The sequence below is a fragment of the Wasmannia auropunctata genome, unplaced genomic scaffold, assembly GCF_000956235.1.
Source record: "Wasmannia auropunctata unplaced genomic scaffold, wasmannia.A_1.0 LD336038.1, whole genome shotgun sequence".
NCBI lineage: Eukaryota > Metazoa > Arthropoda > Insecta > Hymenoptera > Formicidae > Wasmannia > Wasmannia auropunctata.
Window position 1 is genome coordinate 337,718 of NW_012026852.1, and position 14,001 is coordinate 351,718.

The 14,001-nt window shown below is 46.9% G+C and overlaps 1 protein-coding gene across 1 annotated transcript in view; it reads right to left on the reverse strand.

Annotated features, from left to right (window-relative positions):
- Positions 1-14,001, reverse strand: part of LOC105452024 (zinc finger homeobox protein 4) — a 103,443-nt gene that overhangs the window by 45,331 nt on the left and 44,111 nt on the right. The gene's annotated exons all lie outside the window — the stretch shown is intronic.

A 14,001-nucleotide genomic window follows, 5' to 3' on the forward strand; every position in this document is an offset into this window, starting at 1 on the left:
GGGGGGAGGGGGGGGGGGAGAGAGAGAGAGTAATTTTCTCGAATTAGTGAAACTATTTCTTTGTACGGCGCGCGCTATTTTTCGTTGGAGGCGCTCGACGAGCCATGGCAAACCGCCGGCGACGGCGATTATCGATGTTTTCCGAAAACGGCCGGTGTATTCATGCCTCGTTCGTATCCATCACTGGATGGGGGAGTCCTATATAAGGCGTGGGTGAGGGACCAGGTATACGTGTTTGCGTATAAAGGGAATACATCGGCGGTATGTTTAGGGCAAAGGGGGAGGGGGGGATCGGGGAGGCAAAGGGGCGCAGGGAGGGGAGGAAGGGAGGGGGGAGGGACGACCAGCGGCGCATTCCAAGCCTATTCAGACGGGAGGGGAGGGGGGGCTATGCTCGACGTTGTCAGACATGCTCACAGACAGACGGTCAGACGCCCGGACGAACCTTTTCTCAATCAGGCCAATGCATTTTAAGTTAATTGTCCCGCGCTCTCGGTATCCCCATCGTTATTCTTTGTCTCGTCTTGTTAAAACACGAGAGGATGGGACTGTAGTAGGAAGAAGGAGAAGAGGAAAGTTTGCCGCCGATTCCATTTTCTCTGGACATCCCTGAAAAAAGAGGGGCGGCTGAAGGAAGAAATCTGCGCCCTTTGCGTTTCGGATGAAACGCGGTTTTTCAAACTTGATTCAAAAAAAGGGGGAGAGGGGGACCAGGAAGGAGAAAGACGAACGTTAATGCCGGCGATGTTTGCCGGCTCGATAACATAGCAGGTACATTGTCATCAATTAGCTCTTAAATTTGTCTTAACGGTTCGGCTGAATTTTCTATTACGGCAAAATTAGATTCCAATACGTTGGTCACGCTGTAATCGCGGAAGTCCGCGGACGTACATAATTCGTTCTCATCATGTAGACTGTGCAGTAACTCATGACAACCTAATTGCAATAACTTGGCAATTATTGCGAATGAAAAGTACGGCTCGTGATAGCTTCGTGCAGATTGGCAGTTACGCATCGAGCGTGTAGAGCGTCTCGAGGCTTTTCAGTGGAGCTTATAGGCGAGTTTAGGCTACGAGAAAGTCTTTCGCGCAACAACAATTTGAACTGCAGGAAATCGTCATCTTTTTTTCCCGTCTCGTAACCGATTCGCGCGAAACATTCTTATACGTCTAATGAACAATGTACGGGCCGATTTAACAATCTAATTCAACTCTCATGACGTCTTCAGCGGAATTGACCCTCGCGTCGTTGCGATGGCGAAACCTCCATGATATTAGATCCGACGTAGAAAGGATCTAACAAGAAAGGAGGACGGAGAGGAGAGTGCGAGGGACGGAGGGGAGGAGGGGGAGAACGGATCAGAGGTAGAGATGGACCAGACGTCTCTCTCGCATACCACCAATATCTCCGCACCGCGGAGTCCTTAGTGAGCTCCGCTGGACAGCCACGGCGATGACGCGACACTACCGGAGTTAAGTGGCGAAACGCGCGGGCAAAAAGCCGTATGAAAAACCGAGGGCGAAGCGGCTGAAACAAAGGAGGTGCGGAGGTGTGACGAAACGACGAGGGGAAGAAAGCCCGGAGGAAGGAGGCGAATGAGAGGAGGAGGTGAGACGGCGAGATCTCTCAGGCTGCTGCCGATCAAGTCTCTCTCTCTCTCTTTCTCTTTTTCTTTCTCTCGTCCTCGTTCCTTTTATATCTGCCTCTGTTCGTGAAAACGACGATCCTTCAAAAAATTCATTCCCGTCGCGCGATCGTCGCGTCGAGCCCCTTCTTTCTCTATCCGATGCGATTTCCTACCTAATGATCTCGAGGCACCCCTCGAGACGACGACGACGACGACGACGACGACAACGACGACGATAACGACGCGGGAAAAACAGGTTCGCCGAGAGCGGAAGAGCGTGCTCGCTCTCCGACCGGTCTTTTCCTTTAAATTCGATTGCGACGAGGAAGCATCGCCCGACGACGATCGGATGCGATTTTCGATCTCCGTCTTTCCGATAGAGCTTAAAAGTATCCTCCCGCGCTGCGGCACGCGTACGAGATCACTCGACGAGGTCGCTCGTTGTCGAATTGAAATCAAGGCTAATTCGGAGAGAGAGAGAGAGAGAGAGAGAGAGAGAGAGAAACGGGGAGAAGCGTTTCTTCGTCTGTGCGTTCGTCGACGTTCGTTTTCGCATTAACGATGTCCAAGACAGATATTTGGGACAACTCGATATCGCGATTTCAATTCGCAACACGAAGATGCAGATTTACGAGAGAAGAAAAAAAGAAGAAGAAAAATGGTCTTGTACGTGTAAACGTTCATCGATCTGGCGCGAGGGAGAGCTTGATCAGAGCCGGCGAAGATTATTGGAGCGGGCTGACGTGGGTCGGGATAAAAATTATTTTTCGCCTTGATTGAGATCTCCTGGGAGAGCGGGATCTCTCTCCGTGAGGTCGCGATATACGTGCGTGTGCGCCGCCGCGGCGCAACAGCATCCCTGCCCTATGAAATATCAATGGCTTATTACTAATGTAATCTTTCGCTCAATACTCGATGATTGCTGGACACACAGATCCTGTTATATCCTGTCCGTTAGAGACTCGCCTACAACGTCGCTCTAGGATCTACGAAACGTTTTCGCCTGCTCGCTCCAGCTACATAGTCCACTTAATCAGAGCCGAAGATTCTGTCGTATTGGAGCAAAGGAAGAGTAATGAAGAGACTGTCGAAATAACTTAATTGAAGAATGATGTAAAAGTAAGTGTCAATATAAAAACCTCGAGCTACTTTAATAAATAATAAATCATTGAATTTTGTTTTTATGTGAAAAAGGTATAATAATTGATTGATTTATTTTACTCCATACGTTAAATATTAAATCTAGTTATTTTAATAAGTGAAATATTTATTTGTTCAAAATGGAAAAGAGTATCTACGATAAATGACTAATGTATTGTATTCCATGCGTTAAACATTAAATCAGGTATCCACTGAAAGCAAATAATATGCAACAATGTAAATCCCCCATGAAAGAGTCCCAAGGAAAATGCGAATAGATCTCGAGCGTCCCGCAGAGATGCGAGCCTGCGCCGGCTCGAAGGAGAATTCTAAATTCTCAGACACTGACGAGAGTAAATGTGTGCGAATGCGCTACGAGAACCCAGGGGGGTGCAGAGGGGGGAGTAGGGGTGAGAGGAGACGAGGAGAATGACACGGATGGCTTCGTGTACGAGGGTGAAAAAAAGTAATCGAAATAAATCCAGAAGACCAAGTCGCGCGGGCAGACTTGCATGCCAAGCGGCCATTTTTAAAACTCCGCCGGGAAAATAAGAAAAACTCATCAAGTAGGGATGATTGCCGTTCCATCCATCCCCCGACAGCGAGCCGCTGGCAAACCCTCTTCACCCACGGGAACCACCTCCGGCCCTATAATGCCCACCACTACTATACTCCCTGGCTTATAATCTAGGCTTCCCTTATAGATCCCGAAGAATTCGCCTACGGGTTATTGTATCCAAGTATCTGCGTATCCGCTATACGTTCAATATAATCGAAGAATACTGAGGATATTAAAGATGTTGCCGTGGCTCTTCCACGTTACAATATATACTCTGAACAAGTTCGACGAATTGTTTGCCAGAAAGTTCGTAAGAGAAAGAGCATTCTTCTTCGTTATATACAATTTATTGGATTATATTGATTTTCATATGCGTTCCTCATTGCAATACGACAGTTTGTACGATTAATGCGCAAGACGTAGATTATTGTATTCCAATGTCTTAATCTCAAATCTGGTTTTTTTTAAAACTCTGCACCCATTTATCCCATTAAATTATGTGACGTAGGATTGTTATTTGTTATCTCTTGCGCGCAAACGTATAATCTTCTTAACAAAATTTGACATGTCTTGACATTTCATTAAGAGCTCTCTGGTTTCTCATAAGACTTTAATCTCAAGAGGGTGACACGATGATAATTATATTTACAACGAACAACGAACTAATATCGTTAGGATTGCAGATTCAAACAAAATACGTTGTCCTTGTCCCTGAGCTTCGCATGCGCTCAGAGCGCATGGCTCATTCCTATGCGTGACTTTCCGTAGAATCCGGAATTTTCTGCGACGATGAAGGAATATTTTTATGAGCGCGCGGCGTCGGTACATGTATACCTATGTGTCTGCGAGTATATATACGTATAACATACATACATGTACACACATATATATATATATATACATATATATTTCTCATGTAATACGACACGGGGCGGCGGTGCACGACCTCGATACGAGCTAATTTCGAATTCGAGCTTCTTCCCTCTGCCGTCGTCCTACCTGAGTGGAGCGTATAGCCCGCTCGGTCTCTCGGAGAAAAATCTCATTTTCTTCGCCCTAAGGGCTCCCCCAAGAGCCACCGTCTCGCACGACCCTGCGCGAGGAGCGGAGCGCGCCCGCGAGCCCGGCCAATATTTGCCTAAGGAAATTCAGAAAAGTTTACACACGAGCCCCGGAGCCGGGGCTGCCTTCCAAGCCGGGGTTTTTCTTCAAGTCAATTTTCTTTCTCCCCCTTTGCCCCCCCTCCCCGTCCCCGACCTCCCCCTGTCCTCCCCCGCGCGCCAACCTCCTCCGCGGGAGAGCCGCCCTCCTTAATAATATCCTCGCGCGAAGAAGATAGCGAGGAGGCTGCGCGAAACGCAAACGCGCGTAAGAAATTGATCGCGAGATACATTACCTTCCATTACGGCGAGTACACAGTATCTCGCGGGCGATACGTAGTATCTGCGCGGATCTGCCGGGGAATATTTTCTGGGCAGATTCCTCGGCGATTTGAAGACGACTTGCGTTTAACGGGAATCTCCCAGGCGTGGAAACTTCGCGTGAATTTAAAGTTCCGAGATGCAGGCGTATATAGACGATAATCGCACAGACGCGTAGATGTAATAAGTAATTAACAATGCAATTAACGTATGCGAAAGATGATATTTCAATTCTTTCCTGAATTTAATTTCACACTGAGAGAAAAGCGCTTGTGATTGTAATTGCATGGTTTGGGAGCTCCATTTTTATGGCTATTACTATAATATGTTAATAATAATAATTGCATTTATAATTCTGAAAAAATAAATATATTATAATTGGCGCCGAAAAATGACTATACATTATATAGTTAAATTATGGTAATTGTGCAATCACTTTTTCTTTCTGTCGATGCATTTCCTTAGTATTGCAGACCTTTGCAACTAATCGAGCACCGAGCAACAAATGGAGTAAATCATAGAGATTGAATACAGCCGTCAATTTCATCCGCGTGATGTCTCGTTTGCGCATTTCGTGCAAGCGGGAGAACGCTGTGTGAAAATCACATCGCGCGATTTCAATCGGTTAGGTATATACCCTCTCCGCACACTGGACACATTCCCCCTATCTCGCTTCGATCAATATGTAACTGCTATAAACCCAATACCGACCTCTCTCTCTCTCTCTCTCACTCTCGCAGTAAAACGGAATCGTTAAAGGCGTATAGTTTAGGAAACGGGGGTGTATACGTGTTGTCGTGTCACAGAGAAGTCTTATCGCGTGAAGACGGCTTCGTGTCCGCGGGGGCGCGCGCGCACGAGCGCGCGGGGGCCGAGTGAGACGTCCCTTTTTCGGAAGAGCACATCCTAGAGGATGTGCTCGTAAAAGCGGCACGTAAAAGCCCACCACCGCGACCCCCGCCGTGGCTCCCGCACTGACATTTACGGGATAATCGCACGCGACGAAAGTCCGCCCCGGTCCGCGCGCGTCCCCGCGCCCGCGAGAACTCAACGCGATGTTCACCGCGAGCGAGGCTACGGGGAAAATTCTTTTTCTCGTCATCGTCGCCGCGCTCGTCGTCGTCGACGACGGCAAAAAGCACAATTATTGCCGCATTACGTTCCTGGGATCGTCGTCATCGTCATCGTCGTCGTCGTCGTCGTCGTCGTCTCCTTTCTCTTTTTCGCGCGAGACGATGCACACGTTCGCGCGCGTAAAAGCCACTTCGGACGTGTCCCCGCGTCTCGCTCGAGGAACGGACTCGAGAGTGACGATTGCGCGAGATAAACTCGCCTGTTTATGGCGTTTTACGGGTGTCCGTCTTACTTTGTGTATCTCACGCTCGCGAGAATACGGCCACGTTGAATCCTGTTTTATGCCGTTGGTACATCCGCGTCGTAATTGAAAAACAAGCTCACGGAACACGTACGGCGCCGTCCATGTCGCGATGCTTATCGTTCGAATTACGAATCGTTGTGATTATCGGGCGAAATTTTATGCCTCCTCGCGAAAGACTCGTTCAGAAGAGGGATCCGTAGTCGTTTTTTCCTTTGTTTGTGATTTTAGCACCTCTCTCGCTCTCGCCTGAGGGTCTGTTTGGACAGAACGATTTGTCGGTAATTAACGAGGGATCGCTGGTAATTAACGAATGGTTGATAATTAACGAAAGATTGCTGATAACTCAGCAAACACAGATTATAACTGCAATGTTGCAGCAACATATTGTATAACAATTCAGCTATATTGCAGAAATATTACAATGTTGCTGCAACATTGTAATATTTAATCTGCTCTATAATCTGCGTTTTTTTCTGGTGTAATTAACGAAGGAATTGTTGATAATTAACGATGGATTTTTCCAACTCGTCGCCGCGAGCGCCTTGCTTTCCGATTAAGAAGGGAGACTTTCTCGGTTTGTCGGAGCGCACGACAATGTCGCGAGCGATAGCATCGAGCCCAGATAAATCCCTTTTCTGGGTCCACGATTCTCTATATAGTCTGGAAAAAGAAGTTTGCGCGTCAGTCCTCGTCCGAGGCAGGAACCTGGGGGGATTTGAATACGATCGATTCCCAATAAATAAGGATTCTCGTGATAATGGCGCCCGTTCCTCCACGTGGAAAGCCCAAACGAGGGCGGCGCGGCGCGGCAGCGGCAGCGACGGCGGTGGCGGCGGCGGGCACGGAGGGGGTGGGGGTTTCCTATCTGTAAAAGATAACGAGACAGCCCTTGGCGGCGGTAGTTGGGTTGGGCTTCGTTAGACTCGTTCGGAGCTCTCCTCTCGGGGTTCTTCAACCTCGTTCCGTCGACTTGCATAAAAGCGACGAATAGAAAGGGGGACCTCTACGCTCACTACTAAAAGTTCTCAAATAATCTCTCTCTTCAAACGACATAGAGGTAATAGCATTACGTAGCACATCGATGTTAAACTCTGCGAGCACTCTGGCGGGAGAGGAAAGAAAAGCGGAGGAGCGGAGAATTTTTATTTAATATTATAGGATTAATAATACTACCGCAAATTTTAATTTAACTTTATGTTAATTTTAATTTAAAAAGAGGATTTAAATTTCTCTCTCTCTCTCTCTCTCTTTCTCTTGTAAGGATTTTAAATTGAATAATAAATTCTTCCAGAATTTACTTCGTTCTGCATTCAATACGAATACTTTTCACGCTTCGTATTAAAAATTCCTCCGTGACATTTTTTTTCTAATTCTAAAAATTGTGAAGCAAAATGATTGGTCCCGTCGAACTGCAAGACGAGAGGGCGCTATCGAAATGAAATCGTAGTTTGCGACGACGAACGTCGCGCCCGGACGTATAAACGCGACGGCCCGAAATCAGGAATTCTCGGACGGTCGTATACGATCTGGCGCTGATTTATGACAAATAAGAGAAATCCGGGCGGGAAGGGGAGAAGAGGGGGAGGCCCAGGTACGCACGTTTCGAGCGGCATAACCCAGGCTCGTACCAATAATGAATACGTATAAGGACGGGGAGAAAGGGGTCCTTCCCTCCTCGTGGAAGGGAAAAAGAAACCTGGGTATACGAGTGAGTCGACTTATTTGAAATGTAAAGACGCGTCTCTCCTCTCTCCTCTTCCTCTCTCCTTACGCAATATCTCTCTCTCTCTCTCTCTCTCTCTCCCCCTCTCTCTCGCTCCGTCTCAGATATTCCATCGTCGGCGACGTCGTCGTGTGCGCGTAGAGAGACTCGCGCGCGCGCACGACGCTAACGTAAAATTATTTATACGTGCACCCGGTTGCGCACGTCTGCGCGTGCGGACGTAAATATGTATATATCACGTGCGCGTCATGTAGACGCGAGAGACGGGAGTTATTTGGCTCTCTCGCCCGCTTCTGCCCGATCCTCCGTGCCCCCCCCCCTCTTCCCGCGCGCGCGCGCGGTCCTCGTTACGGTCTCAAGATGCACCTCGCTTTTCACGCGTCGCGCGCATGTCACATTTTTGCACCTTCTTTAACGCGCGTTATCAAAGGATCCCTGAACGCACACACGCACGCACACACACGCGCGCGCAAGCGCGTTCTTCCCCGGGCATGTCACTCAATTCATTTCATTCGAGATTTAATTTTCGAACATCCGAACGGCGAACGGACGACCGTCGGACACGGACGCGACGGTAGGATATTTCTTAAAATTCGTGGGAGATTGACAACCTTTTTACCTTCGGCCGCCTTTTGATTCCGCCTGCGAGCGAACAAATGAAGGAACGAACGTTTCGCAGCGGTGAACGCGAAGAAAGAAGAGAGGAAGGCGAAAGAGTCTGTGCGGTCGGTTGTTTCGGACTGCATCGCACCGTGGCTCGCACCTGTGTGCTACTAACACGCACGCAAGCACGGCGGAGGGTGTATCCGTGAATCCCGTCGGGGATATATGTATACCTGGATGCATTCTTCACTCACGGCGCGCACGCGGATTATCCGTAAAACGCCTCCTATTATGATTATCCGTACGTTGCACCGTGCGCCGATCCAGATGTCTGTCCATGGGATCTCACGTCCGATCGGGCGGGATCTCTCGTCGGTACGTGATCGGTAAGAGGGCAAGTTTTCCTCCTCGATATACCCTTTGTGATCGCGCGCGCTCGCGTGCAGCAGCGACGCCGGGCGATTTCGGATCGCGATCGATATTACATATATATCTGGATCAGCACACTTTCGATTATCGCGCGCGTAATAAACGCGGCGTAAATCGCGATGTAAACGGAAACGCGCACCGATCGAAAATCGCCGGCGAAGAAGGCGATCGGGTTTAACGAGCGCGCGGTGTCGCGCGATTTCTGCGCGCGAGACGCCCGACGGTATATATTCGTACGTACGGCACACTCGAGAGCGCCGCGTATTTCACTCCTCGCAGAAATCTCGTTGGCTTTTACACAGGGAAATGTCTCTCGCGAAAGAGGAGGAAGAAAAATCGACGATCGTCCCGCTTTGACAATTGTGACACGTTTGCGTCGGTAAAGTATTATTGATTGCGCGCGTCAGGAGGATTCCAATATACTTATATATATATATACATATATTAAACGTATTAAATATGCCGAACGAAAACGAAGACGAGCTCGCCGCGAGGACTCGTTATGAATACATGCATACCGATGCGTCTCTCAATCCCGCGTGCGCAGTCGGATTATCCGTAAAATGCGTGCCATTACGATTATCTGTACGTGACACGTCCCGATCGAGCAGGTCTCGTCGGCGTACGTGATCGGCAACGGGAGGGAAGAGAAGGGGGGAGGAGGAGGAGAGGGGGGAGGGGGAATTTTCATCCTTCGTGCACGATTGCGTACGGTCGTTAGCAATCGTTGCACGATGACTATATGGATCAGCTTGCTCCGAGGCAAATTTCAAGGCAGATGAACGGGTGGGATAAGTGAATACTTTAATATGGGCATTATATCTCTTCTTTTTCTTTCCTGGTTTGGGCCCGAGCGAATTGGTCATTACGTACGAGGCTGAAATTACTAAATCGACGCGCAATCGCAATTTTCTTATTACAATGGCGTAAAAATCGAACGGCGGGGAAAAATCGAAAGTTACGGCCACGGGATTGACATTCTCTTCGTCTTATTATACATCTTTCGTTACAGCGTTCTCGCGAATTTTTTAATCATACAACAATGTGTTTTGTAAACTGAAATGATAACTTTTACTGCAGAAGTTTAATACTGGAAAATGATGATTAACTGCTTATTTTGAGCATTAGAAGCATCGTTGCTCGAAATAGGCAATTTCCGTCATTGAATTGAATTTGTAGGGTAAAGAAATGCTCATAAATTTTTATAATTATTATTGCTAATGTGTGCATTATTGATTCAAAGGGAAAAATTGATAATCATTGTGAATGCAGGCGGTAGGTCGATATTAAGATAGATTATCAAATGTCCCTTGCCAGTATAGTTGAGTATTTACGGGATCGTCTAGATCCAGATGTTCGTGACGGTTTTGATCAAAGTGATCTTTGTGCGTGGCTACGGTATGAGAGAGACAAACAGAGAGAGAGAGAGAGAGAAAGAGAGAGAGACTGTTTCTTTTGTACCCTACGTACACTATGACATCAATAGTCGCAGGTCGATCACTCTGGACACGTTTTACGATCCTCTCGCGAGTGCCAGGCGGATTTTAAATTAAGCAAGCACGTTGCTTAAGTACCATTGACACGTGGACGTTAGTTGAGTATCGAATTGTTCATTATCAAGTACTTTGTCAACAGTACTTTATCAGGAGATTTACGAGATACATTCAGAAAAAAATGAAAAACTTGTAATCCGTCTGATTGCTTCTTTCTTAACTGTTTTTTCATTAACTTGCATCAAAAAAGCATTGTTATGTATTAATTAGTTTAATTTTTAAAAATTATTATTATTAATTTTTACACTTTTAAAAATTATTAATAATATGTATGTTTACAATTTTAAACTAATTTTATTGTAAAAAATAATACAATTTCTGTATATACCTAGCATCGTTTGTCGAGACATTAAACCTCAATGTCATTGTTGCAATTCGTATAAGCTTGCACACACAAGGATTAAAAACATTCAAACGAGAGTCGCGCTCGGGCATCGGTAGTTTCGATTCTTTGGCTGTCTGAATTGATCGATGGTGCGTACTGCTGGGTATTGGGAAAAATGACGAGGGGTGAGCTTTGCCTCTCTCGAAGGACGGGAAGGAGGAAGGGTTTCGCGTACGCGGCGGGTACGTGATCGGCATTAACCCTCGTCAGTCTTCGTTTCTTTTTGGCTGAAAAAAGGGCACGTTTTAAATTTCCTCCGGTTATTCCGAGGGTGGCCCGCCTTTGATCGGGCGAATGTCATTAGGGCTTCTGCTCTTACGAGGCTGCGGTCCTTGCTGTTGGAACCCACGCCCGAAACTCGAATTCGGGGGATTCCGCTGACAGGGAATTCGCCAGGAAACTGTTATTATTCTTCCCGCTCGAAAATCGAAGTGTCAAATTTATTTGCGCATGTAGATATATAAACTGACATATATATTGAAATATACATTTTTGTAATTATTGCATCTCGAATGGAAATATCTGCAAAATTCTTACTAGGAAAATTTTTATCTAAAATCTCAAAATTAATTACTTGTTATTAAATTGACTTTTCGCGAAGTAGAAAATATGTCGACTTGAAGACTACAATTTCGCAAGTTTTATTAAAGCCCATTTCTTTTGTTTGAGGAAATATAATGGCTTGTGAAAGTACATAACGTGTTTGTTACATTAATGTATAATGGCCAGAATCGGCGCGACGCGCCAAATGGCAACGGCGGTCTTTCAGCTTCGTTAGCGTTAGGGGTAACACGCATCGGGGGTATCGTAGAAAAAAAAAACGTTAGGGGAGGTATCCGTTCGAGGTATTGATTGCTGATCGTGTCGCGCACCCCTGACGTAAATTATCATCGACGATACTAAAAAAAGCCCTGAGTCATCGAGCGCTCGATAGTCACCCTTCACCCGGCCGATACGAAGCATTTATTCCGTTCGCTCTCGTATTCCTTTCGACGTCCAGTTTCCGCATTTTTCTTCGTGCTTCATTATCTTCGAGATCGACAAAAGGGCGCGTACACGCGTCGGGAATAAAAATAAATAAAAAACACACGCAAATTACGGAAAAATTAGTGACTTCCGATAATCAGGCCATCTGTACGATACGAAATACCACGCGAGGGAAATCTCGTCGAAATCTTTTTCGGCGCAACACACAAGTCGTGTAGGACATATATAAAATCGTCCATCCACACAAAATCCGGCAGCACTTAGCGCTTTTGTAACGCCGTTACGTGGATTACGCGGCGGCACGACGAATCGACGGGAAATAATTCGATTCCGCGAGCATTAAGCGGTCAATTTTCCGTATCTGCGAAGACTCGCGATAATAATTGCGATAAGTGATGCGGCGTAAAGTGCGAACAGGAAGCAATTAGCAGCCGCGCTTTCGCGGATTACGGCCCCGGCCGGCCGACGACGACGCGCGTTGCTTTCTCATCTTATTTTCTCGGTAATATAATTGCGGAGAAAATGACGAGCGCGCGATGATTTCCAGCGCGCACCGCGGTTAGGCGTTCTCATCCGAGAACCGTCTCTTTACTGTTGTAAAAGCGACGACAATTTTGCGTCAATTTGCATAATTTTGCTATTTACTCGATACCTTGACGCTCTGCCCGAACGTACAATGCGTTCCGCTTCGATTTTCCCTCTAATACGCTTCGTACGTAGATACACAACCATCATAGATACACAATCCGTTTATGGAAAATGTAAATGGAAATTTATTTGGATTAATAGTGAATATAGAATAAAATTAGGTAACTATTTTTTTAGTAGAAATAGGAATTATATAGATGATTAAAGTCTCACTGCAATTTTTTTAAAGCATTTAATTGGCTAATTAGAAGAAAGAATTTTCAATTGATTCAATTGATTTACCAATCAAAGAATAGGTATTCTTAAAGAATTTATAGCATCAAGATCGACGCTTATATATTGCCCGTAGTTACGTTGCACTAAGTAAAAATAGATTTAAGACCGGTCGCTCGCTGCTGCACCTGCTTCACCATGGACTGCTGCGCATGATGGGTTCCGCGTTACAGTCATCGTCCCTCGCCCGAGAGAGAGAGAGAGGAGAGAGAGAGAACTCGCATCTCACTCACCCACATCCCTCGCGTCCATTCCTCATCTTCTTCGTGAATTCATTCGCAATTCTAGGCCGCCGCGAACTTCGCCGGGCGCGCACCGCCCCGTTAGAAAGACAACATCCGATGAAGAATTCAGAAGGAACCACGGAGGATGCGGAGGTCGAAGGTGGTGGACGCTGCAGCACACTTTTTTTCGCCAGTGCCGTGTCTTACGGCACCCCAGAGGCGCGCGTTGGCCGACAGCAGGCATACCGAGCAGGCATTACCTGATTGTCTTGCCGAGTAGAAGAAGAAGAAGAAGAAGATTCTCCTTCTATCCCTCTCCCCTTTTTCTTTCTCTCTCTTTCTCTCTTGTGCTCTTGCTCTCTCGCTTCTTACGGGCGCGATATCGTGGCGTACGTTAAACGAGACGGAGGATACGAGACGTTCCTCTCACGAATGACGAGCCTCTCACTCGGAATACTCAAGTAACGATCTGCCCCCCTCTCCCCCCGCGCGCCTCTCCCGCCCCCTCACCCACACGGTCGGTGTCTTCTCGTGAAAAAAAAAAACGTCCACGAAGGATCGTGCTGTTTCTCCATCTGCTCGTGTAATACGTAGAATCGCACGGCTGGGAATAGCGCGGAATAACTGATAAAATTGTCGAAGGACACGAGGGTGTAATGCTGGAAACGGGGACTCCTCTCCTTGGCCCCTTGGACCCTCGTTGACCTAGACGAGGCGGCTTTAACCGCCCCCGTGCCGTATTTTCGGAGACGCGACGAGCCACGGAGGAGAAAGTTAATTCGGCCGACGTCCATCGTTTTTTTATGACAGTCGACGATTATGTCTCCATCGGCATTACCTCCGGAATATTTCACTTTTGATGTATCTAACGTGTAATAGGATAATAGCGTATCGAGTGTCCGAAGTGGGTTTATCATACGGAGTCAGTGCCTTTCACGTAATATCTCCATTTGAATTAATCATGCGTTATTTGATTACATTTTTGTTCCCATAGCGATCGGTCATATAGTACAGTACTTAACAAATCAGCTTAACTATTCACAAAGTGGGA